The sequence below is a fragment of the Plasmodium knowlesi genome (genome assembly GCF_000006355.2).
Source record: "Plasmodium knowlesi strain H genome assembly, chromosome: 3".
NCBI classification, from domain to species: Eukaryota; Apicomplexa; class Aconoidasida; order Haemosporida; family Plasmodiidae; genus Plasmodium; species Plasmodium knowlesi.
Genome location: NC_011904.2, coordinates 599762 through 612319, shown reverse-complemented (window position 1 = coordinate 612319; position 12558 = coordinate 599762).

Genomic DNA, 12558 nt, shown 5'->3' with positions numbered 1-12558 from the left:
GTTTATGAATTGTTCGTCTTCTTCTTCGTCTTCTTCTATAATAGGGATATTTTTTTCCCAAAATTTCCCACACACAGGACTACACAACAAATAAAGAAAAAAAAAAAAAAGGAAGAAAAATTACTTCTTTTCCTTCTTTACTCTTTTTTCTTCGTCCTTTAAAACTTCTTTTTCTTCCTTCTTTACTCTTACTTCTTTAAAACTTCTATTCCTTCCTTAAACCATCTTTTTCTTCCTCCTTTAAGAAACCTCCTTTTTCTTCCCCCCCCTTAAAACCTTCTTTCTTCTTTTCCCCCTTTAGAAACTTTCTTCTTCTTCCTCCCCTATAGAACCTTCTTTTTCTTTTCCTCCTTTAAGAAACCTTCTTCCTATCCCTCATATAACCTTCTTTCTCTTCCCTCTGAAAACCTTCTTTCTTCTTTTCCCACTCGAAAACGTTCTTTTTCCTTCCCCCCTCGAAAACCTTCTTTTTTCTTCCTCCTTTAAGAAACCTTTTTTTATCTTCCCTTAAGGTGGCTAAAGAGCAGGCCATATTATTGCTCTAATAACCGAGGAAAAAGAACCTTCTTTTCCTTTACCCCCCTTAAGAAACCTTCTTTTTCTTCCCTCTAAAACTTCTTCTTTTTTTTCTCCCTTTGAAAACCTTCTTTCTTCTTTTTCCCCCTTCAAGCAACCTTCTTTTTCTTCCCCCTTTAAATCTTCTTTCTTCTTTTTCCTCCCTTAAGGAAACTTCTTTCTTCTTTTCTCCTCCTTTAAGAAACCTTCTTTTCCTTCCCCCTTAATCCTTCCTTCTTTTCTCCCTTAATCCTTCCTTTTTTCCTCCCTTAAACCTTCTTTCTTCTTTTTCTTCCCCCTTTGAAAACCTTCTTTCTTTCTTTTCCTTCCCCCTTTGAAACCTTCCTTTTCTTTCCCCTTTAAAAACCTTCTTTTTCTTCCCTTTAAAACCCTGTTTGTTTTCCCCCCTTTAAAACACCTATAGAAAAAAAGAAAAGATTCCTTTTCTCCCCCCTAAAGGTGGCTAAAAGACCAGGCCATATATTATTGTTGTTCTAAAGAAACCGAGGAAAAAGAACCTTTCCTTCCTTCTCCTTCTTCCCCCCCCTTTAAGCAACCTTCTTTTTCTTCCCCCTTAACGAACCTTCTTTTTCTTCCTCCTTTAAAATCCTTCTTTCTTCCTTCCTTATGCTTCCCTCCTTAAACCACTCTTTTTCCTTCCTTCCTCAAACCTTCCTTTCTCTTCCTTCCTTAAACCACTCTTTTTCCTTCCTTCCTCAAACCTTCCTTTCTCTTCCTTCCTTAAACCACTCTTTTTCTTCCTTCCTTAAACAATTCTTTTTCTTCCTCCCTTTGAAAACCTTCTTTTTCTTTTCTTCCCTTAAACTTTTCTTTCTTCTTTCGCCTCCCTTAAGAAACCTTCTTTCTTCTTCCTCCTTCCAAAGAACCTTCTTTTATTCCGTTTAAAACCTTCTTTTTCTTCCCCCCTTGAAAAGCTTCTTTCTTTTTCCCCCTTTAAAACCTTCTTTTTCTTCCCCTTTAAAACCTTCTTTAATCTTCTTTCCCCTTGAAAACCTTCCTTCTTTTTCCCCCCTTAAATCTTCCTTTTCTTATTCTTTAACAACCTTCTTTTTCTTCCTCCCTCTAATGAACCTTCCTTTATTCCGTTTAAAACCTTCTTTTTCTTCCTCCTTTAAAACCTTCTTTCTTCTTTTCCTTGCCTCTGAACCTTCTTTCTGTTCCTCCTTGAAAAACTTCTTTTTCTTTCCTCCTTTAAGAAACCTTCTTTTTCTTCCCCCTCTTAGAACCTTCTTTCTCTGTCCCCTTTAAAAACCTTCTTTCTTTTCTCCACCTTTAAGAAACCTTCTTTTTCTTTTCCCCTTAAGAAACCTTCTTTCTTTTTTCCTTAGGGAGTTATCTACCGGGCCATATACTGCTGTGCTAAAAAATCGAGGAAAGAATCTTCTTTTTCTTCCCCCCCTTTAAATCTTCTTCTTCCCCTATAAATGTTCTTCTTCTTCTTCCTCCCTTTAAATCTTCTTTCTTCTTTTCCTTCCCTTTGAAAAACTTCTTTCTTTTTTCCTTAGGGAGTTATCTACCGGGCCATATACTGCTGTGCTAAAAAATCGAGGAAAGAATCTTCTTTTTCTTCCCCCCCTTTAAATCTTCTTCTTCCCCTATAAATGTTCTTCTTCTTCTTCCTCCCTTAAGAAACCTTCTTTCTTCTTTTCCTTCCCTTTGAAAACTTTCTTTTTCTTCCTCCTTTAAGAAACCTTCTTTTTCTTCCCTCTGAAAACCTTCTTTCTTTGTCCTCCTTCCCTATAAATCTTCTTTTTCTTCCCTCTTTACTCTTGAACCTTCTTTCTTTTCTTCCTTCCTTAAACTTTTCTTTTCTTCCTTCTTTACTCTTGAACCTTCCTTTTCTTCCCCCTTAATACCTTCTTTTTTTTCTCCCTTTAAACCTTCTTTTTTCCTTCCCCCTTTAAAAACCTTTTTTTTCTTCCCCCTCTAAATCTTCTTTTTCTTCTTTTTTAACAACCTTCTTTCTTCTTTTCCTTCCCTTTAAAACACCTATAGAGAAAAAAGATTCTTTCTCCCCCTGAAAGAATTAAGTACCAGGCCACACTATTGTTCTAAGAACCGAGGAAAAAGAACCTTCTTTTTCTTTTCCCCCCTTAAGAAACCTCCTTTCTTCTACCCCCTTGAAAACCTTCTTTCTTTCTTTCTTCTCCTCTAAAAAAGAAATAAGAAAAAAAAAAAAAAGAGGAACCTCTCTCCTTCCGCCTCCTCCCTTAAGGAGTTAAGTAGCAGGCAATATTATTGTTGTTATAAAAAAACGAGGAAAGAAACTTCTTTCTTCTTTTCCCTCCCATTACAACACCTTAAAAAAAAAGAAAACATTCTTTTCCTTTTCCCCCCTTAAGGAACCTTCTTTTTCTTCCCTTAAGGGACCTTCTTTTTCTTCTCCTTTAAAAACCTTCTTTCTTCTTTTCCTTCCCTTTGAAAACCTTCCTTCTTCTTCTCTCCCCTTAAAACCTTCTTTCTTCTTTTCCTTCCCTCTGAAAACCCTCTTCTTATCTTCCCCCCTTTAAATACCTAAAAAGATGAAAGATTCTTTCTTCCCCTAAGGGTGGCTAAACACCAGGCCATATATTATTGTTCTAAAAAATCGAGGAAAAAGAACCTTCCTTCTTTTCTTTCTCCTTCAGAAAAACTTCCTTTCTTCCCTTTAAAACCTTCTTTTTCTTCCCCCCTTTAAATCTTCTTTTTCTTTTCCTCCTTCGGGAAACCTTCTTTCTTCTTTTCCCCCCTTAAGGTGGTTAAGTGCCAGGCCACAATATTGTTCTTATAACCTAGGAAAGAACCTTCTTTCTTCTTTTTCTTCCCTCTTTAAAACACCTATAGAAAAAAAAGAAAAGATTCTTTTTCTCCCCCCCTAAAGGTGGCTAAAACACCAGGCCATATATTATTTTTCTAAAAAACCGAGGAAAAAGAACCTTCCTTCCTTTTCTTCCCCCTCTAAAAACCTTCTTTTTCTTCTTTTTTAACAACCTTCTTTCTTCTTTTTCCTTCCCCCCTTTAAAGAACCTTCTTTCTTCTTTCCCTATAAATCTTTTTCTTCTTTCACTATAAACCTTCCTCCCTTTCTCCCTTAAGAAATCTTCTTTTTCTTTCCTCCCCTAAGAAACCTTCTTTCTTCTTTTCCCTTTAAACCTGAAATCTTCTTTTTCTTCCCTGTAAAACCTTCTTTTTCTTTTCCTCCTTTAAGGAACCTTCTTTCTTCTTTTCCTTCCCTTTGAAACACCTAAAAAAAAAGAAAAGATTCTTTTTCTTCCCCCTAAAGGTGGCTAAACAACAGGTCATATTATCGTTCAAATAACCGAGGAATAAACCTTCTTTTTCTTCCCCCTTTGAAAAACTTCTTTTTCTTCCTCCTTCAAATCTTCTTTGTCTTCCCCCCTCTAAATCTTCTTTTTCTTCCCTCTTCAAACCTCTTTTTTCTTCGTCCTTTAAATCTTCTTTTCCTTCCCTCTATAAAACTTCTTTTTCTTCCCCCCTAAGAAACCTTCTTTTTCTTCCCTTAGGGAGTTAAGTACCAGGCCATATATTATTGTTATAAAAAACCGAGGAAAGAACCTTCCTTTTCTTTCCTCCTTTAAGAAACCTTCTTTTTTTCTTCCTTTATGGAGTTAAGTACCAGGCCATATTATTGTAGTTCTAATAACCGAGGAAAAAGAACCTTCTTTTTCTTTCCTCCCCTAAGAAACCTTCTTCTTCTTTCCTTCTTTAAGAAACCTTCTTTCTTCTTTCCCCCTTTAAGAAACCTTCTTTTTCTTCCCTTAAACAAAATTTTAACCTTCTTTTTCTTCCCTTAAACAAAATTTTAACCTTCTTTTTCTTCCCTTAAACAAAATTTTAACCTTCTTCTTCTTCCTCCCTCTAATGAACCTTCTTTTATTCCGTTTAAAACCTTCTTTTTCTTCCCCTTCTAAACTTTCCTTCTTTCTCTTCCCCTTTAAAACCTCCTTTTTCTTCTCCTTCCCTCTTTAAACCTTCTTTTTCTTCCTCCCCTGAAACCTTCTTCTTCTTTCTTCCTCCTTTAAGGAACCTTTTTTCTTTTTTTCCCCCTTTAAGGAACCTTTTTTATCTTCCCTTAAGGTGATTAAACACCAGGCCATATATTGTTGTTAAAAAAAAAACGAGGGAACTGAACCTTCTTTTTCTTCCCCCCCCCTAAAATCTTCTTTCTTCTTTTCTCCCTCTTAGAACATTCTTTTTCTTCCTCCTTTAAGGAACCTTCTTCTTCTCTCCCTCCTTTAAGAAACCTTCTTTCTTCTTTTCCTTCCCTTTAAAACACGTAAAAAAACAAGAAAAGATTCTTTTTCTTCCCCCCCTAAAGGTGGCTAAAAAACCAGGCCATATTATTGTTGTTCTAAAAAACCGAGGAAAGAACTTTCTTTTTCTTCCCCCCTCTAAATCTTCTTTCTCCTCCCTATGAAAACCTTCTTCTTCTTCCCCTAGGGTGATTAAACACCAGGCAATATTGTTGTTCTAAAAAAACGAGGAAAAAAGAACCTTCTTTTTCGTTTACCCCCTTAAGGAATCTTCTTTCTTTTTCCTCCTTTAAACCTTCTTTTTCTTTTCCCCTTTTAAGGAACCTTCTTTTTCTTCCTCCTTCAAGAAACCTTCTTTTTCTTCTTCCCTCTGAAAAACTTCTTTCTCTTCCCTTAAGGAGTTAAGTACTAGGCCATATGTTATTGTTCTAATAACCGAGGAAAAAGAAACTTCTTTCTTCTTCCTCCCTCTAATGAACCTTCTTTTTCTTTCCTTAAGTTGGCTAAACAGCAAGCCATATATTGTTGTTCTAAAAGAACCGAGGGAACTGAACCTTCTTTTCTTTTCCCCCTTTAAGGAACCTTCTTCTTCTTCCCTTAAGGTGATTAAACACCAGGCCATATATTATTGTTCTAATAACGGAGGGAACTGAACCTTCTTTCTTCTTTTCCCCCTTTAAGGAACCTTCTTTTTTTCTTCCCTCTTCAAACCTCTTTTTTCTTCGTCCTTTAAATCTTCTTTTTCTTTCCTCCCTTCAGAAACCTTCTTTCTTCTTTTCCTTCCCTTTAAAACACGTATAGAAAAAAAGAAAAGATTCTTTTTCTTCCCCCCTTAAGGTGATTAAAAACCAGGCCATATATTATTGTTCTAAAAAACCTAGGAAAGAATCTTCCTTCTCTTCCCCTTAGAAACCTTCTTTCTTCTTTATCCCTTGAGGAACCTCCTTTCTTCTTTCCTTATAAAACCTTCTTTTCCTTCCCCCCTTTAAATCTTCTTTTTCTTCCTCCTTTAAGAAACCTTCCTTTTTTCTTCCCCCTCTGAAAACCTTCTTTCTTCTTCACCCCTTTAAAACACGTAAAAAAAAGAAAAGATTCTTTTTCTTCCCCCTAAAGGTGGCTAAAACACCAGGCCATATATTGTTGTTCTAACCCTAAATCGAGGAAAAAGAACCTTCTTTTTCTTCCCCCTTTAAACCTTTAAACCTTCTTTTTCTTCCCCCTTTAAACCTTTAAACCTTCTTTTTCTTCCCCCTTTAAACCTTTAAACCTTCTTTTTCTTCCCCCCCTAAACCTTCTTCTTTTTCCTAATTTAAAACACGCATAAAAAAAAGAAAAGATTCTTTTTCTTCCCCCTTAAAACTTCTTTCCTTTCCCCCCTAAGAAACCTTCTTTTTCTTTCCTCCCCTAAGAAACCTTCTTTTTCTTTTCCTCCTTCTGAAAACCTTCTTCTTTTTCCTCCTTTAAAACCTTTTTTCTCTTCACTCTGAAAACCTTCTTTTTTCTTTACTTTCCCTTTGAAAACCTTCTTTTTCTTTCCCCCTTTGAAAACCTTCTTTTTCTTTCCCCCTTTGAAAACCTTCTTTTTCTTTCCCCCCAGAAAACTTCTTTTTCTTCCTCCTTTAAAAACCTTCTTTCTTTCCTCCTCCTTTAAAACCTTCTTTTTCTTTCCTCCTTTAAAAAACCTTCTTTCCCTTCCCCTAAGAAACCTTCTTTTTCCTCCTTTGAAAACCTTCTTTTTATTTCCCTTAAGGTGATTAAACACCAGGCCATATATTATTGTTCTAACCCTAAACCGAGGAAAAAGAACCTTCTTTTTCTTTACTCCCTCAAGAAACCTTCTTTTTCTTCCTCCTTCAAGAAACCTTCTTTCACTTCCCTTAAGAAACCTTCTTTCTTCTTTTTCTTCCTCACTTTTACAACCTTCTTTTTCTTTTCCCCCCTTTAAGGAACCTTCTTTCTTTTTCCTAATTTAAAACACGTAAAAAAAAGGAAAAGATTCTTTCTCTTCCCCTACAGGTGGCTAAAATACCAGGCCATATATTATTGTTCTAAAAAATCGAGGAAAAAGAACCTTCTTTCTTACATTCCTTCCTTCCCTTGAGAAACCTTCTTCTCCTTCCCCCTTTAAGGGAACTTCTTTCTCTTACCTATAAACCTTCTTTTTCTTCCCTCTAAAACCTTCTTTTTCTTTCTCCTTTAAGCAACCTTCTTTCTTCTTACATTCTTTCCCCGTTTAAGAAACCTTCTTTTTTTTCCCTCCCTTTAAATCTTCTTTTTCTTCCCTTAAGAAAACCTTCTTTAATCTTCTTTCCCCTTGGAAACCTTCTTCTTTTTCTTCCCCCTTTAAATCTTCTTTTTCTTCCCTTCAGTAACCTTCTTTCTTTTTCCCCCTTTAAGAAACCTTCTTTTTCTTTTCCCCCTTTCAACATGTAATAAAAAAAACGTCTTTTTTCTTCCTTCCCTTTAAGCATTCGTTCCTTTTTTTTTTTCATTTCTCCACTTATTGTTTTTTCCACCCTTTTAAACCTTCCTTCTCCTTACCCCCCTAAACAACATTCTTTCCTTACCCCCCCCCTAAACAACACTTTCCTTCCCCCCCTCCTTAAACACAATTCCCTTCTCCTTCACCTCCCTTAAACCTTCCTTCTTTACTCTTACTTCCTTAAATCTTCCTTCTTTACTCTTCCTTCCTTAAACCTTCCCTTTTTTACTCTTTCTTCTTTACTCTTCCCTCTTTTCTTTATTCTTCCCTTCCTTCCTTCATTCATTCATCTTCCTTACTCTTCATTCCTTGAACGACCTTTTCCTTCCTTCTTTACTCTTCCTCCAAAACCGTCCCCTTCCTTCATTCCTTCTCCTCATTCCTAAACCCTAAACCTATCCACATTCCTTCTCCTCATTCCTAAACCCTAAACCTATCTACATCCCTTCTCCTCATCCTTTCTCCTCATTCCTTCCCTGCACATTCCTTATCCACCTTCCTTATCCGCAACCCTTCTCCACGTTCCTTAAAGACTTTTCATTCATTCCTTCCTTCCTTAAAGACTTTTCTATTCCTTCCCTTCCTCAAAGACATTTCTATTCCTTCCTTCCTTAAAGACTTTTCAATTCCTTACTTCCTTAAACCTTCTTCTTCTGCCTCCCTTTCTAAGAGACATTTCCTCCTGTGTCCTCCTTAAAGACTTTTCTATTCCTTCCTTAAACCACTCTTCTTTTTCTCCTTCCTTTCCTAAAAGACATTTTTCCCCTTTCCTTTTCCTTTATGTTTTGCTTCGATTCTTCTACATTTTTCCCCCTCTTCCTTCAAAAAATAACATAGATGTAGATTGTCGGGTTCCGGGTTTTTGGGTTCCGGGTTTCCGGGTTCTGCGTTTTTGGGTTCCGGGTTTTTGGGTTCCGGGTTTCTGGGTTCCGAGTTTTTCAGGTTCCGGGTTTTGGGGGTTCCGGGTTTTTGGGTTCCGGGTTCCTGGGTTTCGGGTTCTTAGGGTTAAGGGGATCAGTTCACAGTTTCCACTGTGGGACTTACACTATTTTTTCTACGACAATTATTTGTACATGAAGTTTCCTGAATTTTACGGAAAAGGTTATAACATAAGGTGTACATGTTGTCCCCTCTTTTCTGATGGAACCATTTCTGTGGACACATTTGGCGGTTTACATTAATTTTCCTCCACGAGGCTCGTCTGAGCTGTTCATCCTATACTATTCTAATAGGGAACTTGGGAGTTTACGTTCAATTAATTTCAATAGTTCTTAATTTTATGCTGTATATTTAAGTACGAACTATACTGAATATTATTCTCTATGTATATTTTTAAAGGGAGGAAAGAACAATACCAAGATGAAATGTGGAACATAAGTGCAGTAAGCGGATACAGTAGAAGGAATAAATATAAAATAATTCATGGAAATGGTTAAAAATATGTCATTCTGTGTAGGCGATTTGGAGGTTTCTCCGTGATACTATCGATTTGTACTGTACATTCATTATAAATCCTTAAAATATACAATTCTCCCATTAAAATAATCAAACAAATTAAAATTTTGCGTTATCACGAACAACAGTATGCAATATGTTCGTTCAACAATGTCTTCCCATTTGTTGGCTTAACGTCCATTATTCCTACATATGACGTCTTTCGTCAGATCAAAATATTTGCTTGCAAATAGTGTTTATTTCAAAAAGGATAATTGATATTGATGAAATACATGATTGCCGTCTGTAGGAAATATGCAGTATAAGGAATTTTACCACATGAAACATCTGCAACCACTTTGAGAGTAATGGAAAGGAAGAAAATTTTATTTTAATTAATTTCAATTCTATAAAGCAAATCCAGGGGGTTGCTCCTTTACGAATTATAATGCATAATTAGGAGTTCATAAGTAAAATAAAAATAAATAATATGATATGTGCACTCGTCTTTAAATTACGCTTAAGGTTAATGCTGCACATATATGTGCTCCTTATAAGGACAGAATACTCATACAGCATATACTAAGGCGGCTAATAAATTAACTGCATAATGTAACATTCATGTTTTCTATATTCCTCCTGAGCGCCCCTCTACAAAAATAGTACTCTTACGTGAAACTTCATATACTTATTGATTACTTAATGAACCATTTCGCCCTTTGGAATAACACTAAAGTGCTTAATAGAAGAAAAATGTTAAAAAATTCCATTTGATGTACGGTGTAACCCCCTTCGGCCAGGGGTCTAAAATTCGTATGATTCAACATAACACACATGTAATTTAATGGAAAACATATATTTCCATGCTCCCAAATTATGGTATACCATTTTTCTGCACCTCCCTCCTACATAAACACCTAAATTGGTAAACCAATTGCAAATTTCCCCGCAATTATAGAATCACGTATTAGTCTTAATTTGACCGAAGCCTTACATAAAAATTCATGTATTGTCTAAAATACTGAAAATGCGAATAACACCTCCCTCTTGAAGCAACATCTTAGATAACAGTTCAAAGAGCTTTCCGTAAATTTCCTTTGATAGGACCTATGTAACAAGTATGCATTATTCCTCTACACTAGCGACGATGTATTATGCTTTCCTTCTATAATAAAAATGATACGACCTGAAATTCCAAATTTGATCATATGACAAAAATGACATAAATTGTTTGGGTTTAAGCGAAGGAAACAGTAATTATTGACAAAGGTTTAGAAGGAAATTACAAATGTCACATCACACATTTATTACGAAAAATGAGGAATCACTATAAAAATGTATTCCAATAAGTATAAATTATGTAATGCAATTTAAAATAGATAATAGTACTAATCCGTTCAATTTTACTTTTTCCTCTTCCACCTGCATATCGTTTTATACCAAATTGTGAAGCAGCTGAGCTTAAAGGAAACTGTTTTCTTATGTGCCATTTTTGTTAAAAATAGATGTATTGCATATGGGAAAAACATATTTGCAGGAATTTGCTATGAATCTGCGATCAGTTTCATTTTACCATATTTCACATCATGTTTTTCCCTTCTCTCATAAAATTAGCCTTAAAATATCTTCATAAATTAAAAGAAACAGTAGGGTAAAAAAAAAAAAAGGAATGTGCTTTAAAAAACGACAAATGTGTGTGCAATATAGTTCAATCATTTTAAATTAAAACGAATGAAGAGCAATGGAAGTTCCATTAAGGCCATTCAGATTGGCATTCCTACAAAAATATACAAATACACATGATATATTTATATATAAATAAAAAGTACGAAATGTGTGTACTCCTTTAAAAATAAAGCAAAAACTGCAAACAGCGTCGAAGATAAGGCGTGTTCCGTTCCAAGCGAAAGTAATATATATTCCAATATATACAAATAGTCATCATCGCTATTCTAAGAAAAAATATACGGACAAAATTTGCAATTCTGAAATTGAAATTATAAGAGTTGTGGCCGTCTTCAGGAACAAATGCCTATATGAGAGGCAAAACATGATGATGTGAGAAAAAAATATTGACAATCCGTGTTCCACACATTCCACATTCCGCACATGTATGTTGGTCACACTTCAAAAGAAATTTACACCAAAATACATATTCCTCCATTTCTGCAGTAACTGCACTATGTATGTAAGCATCGCCCATAGTAAGGTGGAAAAAATATATATAGGAACTGAAATGTGCATTTTACAAGTGCGCGTTTTTTTCCCTCTCCTGCATACACTTTGATGCTAAGTAAAAGATCGGAATATGCAATTAAGCGAAAAAAATTGTACATTCAAAGGTGTACATATATATTGGTAAATTTTATTGCATTTAATGAAAGAAAAATGCGTACAGGCTTAATTCTGAAAACATTTCGCCATGTGATACTTCACGCGCAACAGTATGGCTACACATGGGAATTTTCTACTTATACAGAACATGGTAGGTCGGTTCATTAAATTAAGCTTTCATACAAAAAAAAAAAAAAAGGAGGTCGCGAAAAGGATTGCTGTGTTCTTATTATCCCCTCTGAAAAAAAAAAAAAAATAATAACCTACAGAATAACAGTGATGTATATCCTTGGGGGGGGGTATATCAAAAAAAAAAAAAAAAGAAAAAGAAATTCGTGTATAAATACATGTACTGGAAATATATTCTTTACACGCACAGAAATGTAAAAAAAAAAAAAAAAGAAGAAAAGAACATATACTATTAAGGTCATTATTTTTCAAAATGTGAGCAAACTAAATTGTCTCAATTATTTTCGTTTCTTTAATTTATGCTGTGCTTATTTTTAATTGCACTACATAGCGTGCCCAAATAAGGTTTGTTAGCGGCAAAATTGTAAATTAATATGAGGGGAAACATTTTTTTTTTTCTTTTTCTTAAATGCGTCCACAGTACACATATTTTTTTTTTTTTAAATGCGTCCAAATGTGTACTTTTTTTTTCTTTATTTGAAATCGATAAGAATCTTTATTGACATTTATTTAAACATCTAGTTTTAGAATTATAACTTTTTTTTTTTTTTTTTTTTTTTTTAAAAAACTTTAGGATATTTAAAATTTTCATTACGAAATCACTCTCAAACATGTAAAAAGGAAAGTAATTTTTAAATGTGCGAAATTACAAAAGACGAGTTTCTTTAATAGCCTTAAGAGTAAAGCACAATTTCCATTTTTAATAATATCATTTTTTCTTTTTTTTTAAAACATAAAGATATGATAAAAGAATTCATATTCAGTTACACAATTTTTTTTTCTTTTTTTTTTTTTTAAGCATTACATGGAATTGTTTTAAAACGATTTAATTTGTTATACATGTATCATATGTTCATTTGTTCATGTATACATCCACTTATACATATGCATACATAATACATACACATTGCTCCCAGATATACCTTAGCCAATCTTGTTACCAAATAAAGAATACATGTGTTCGTATATGTACATGTACGCACATGTACATACGTACGTGTACACATTTACATATGCACACACGAAGGTATGCTTGCTCACTTGAATGAGAAAAAGAAGTTCCGTTAAAAATTCTTTTTGGAATGACACCTGATGAAAAATACGTGTGATGCGTGTACATTTTAACGTCCTATATTGTTTTGAAAATATTACACACGAGCCTTCCTAATTTTTTTCATTTTTTTATTCTGAGCGATTATCCGTTATATCGGCAAACACATGTTCCTCGAGAAAAATGAAATTAACATAGCACAGCATAAAATAAATATATATAAAGATAAAGTTCCCTTT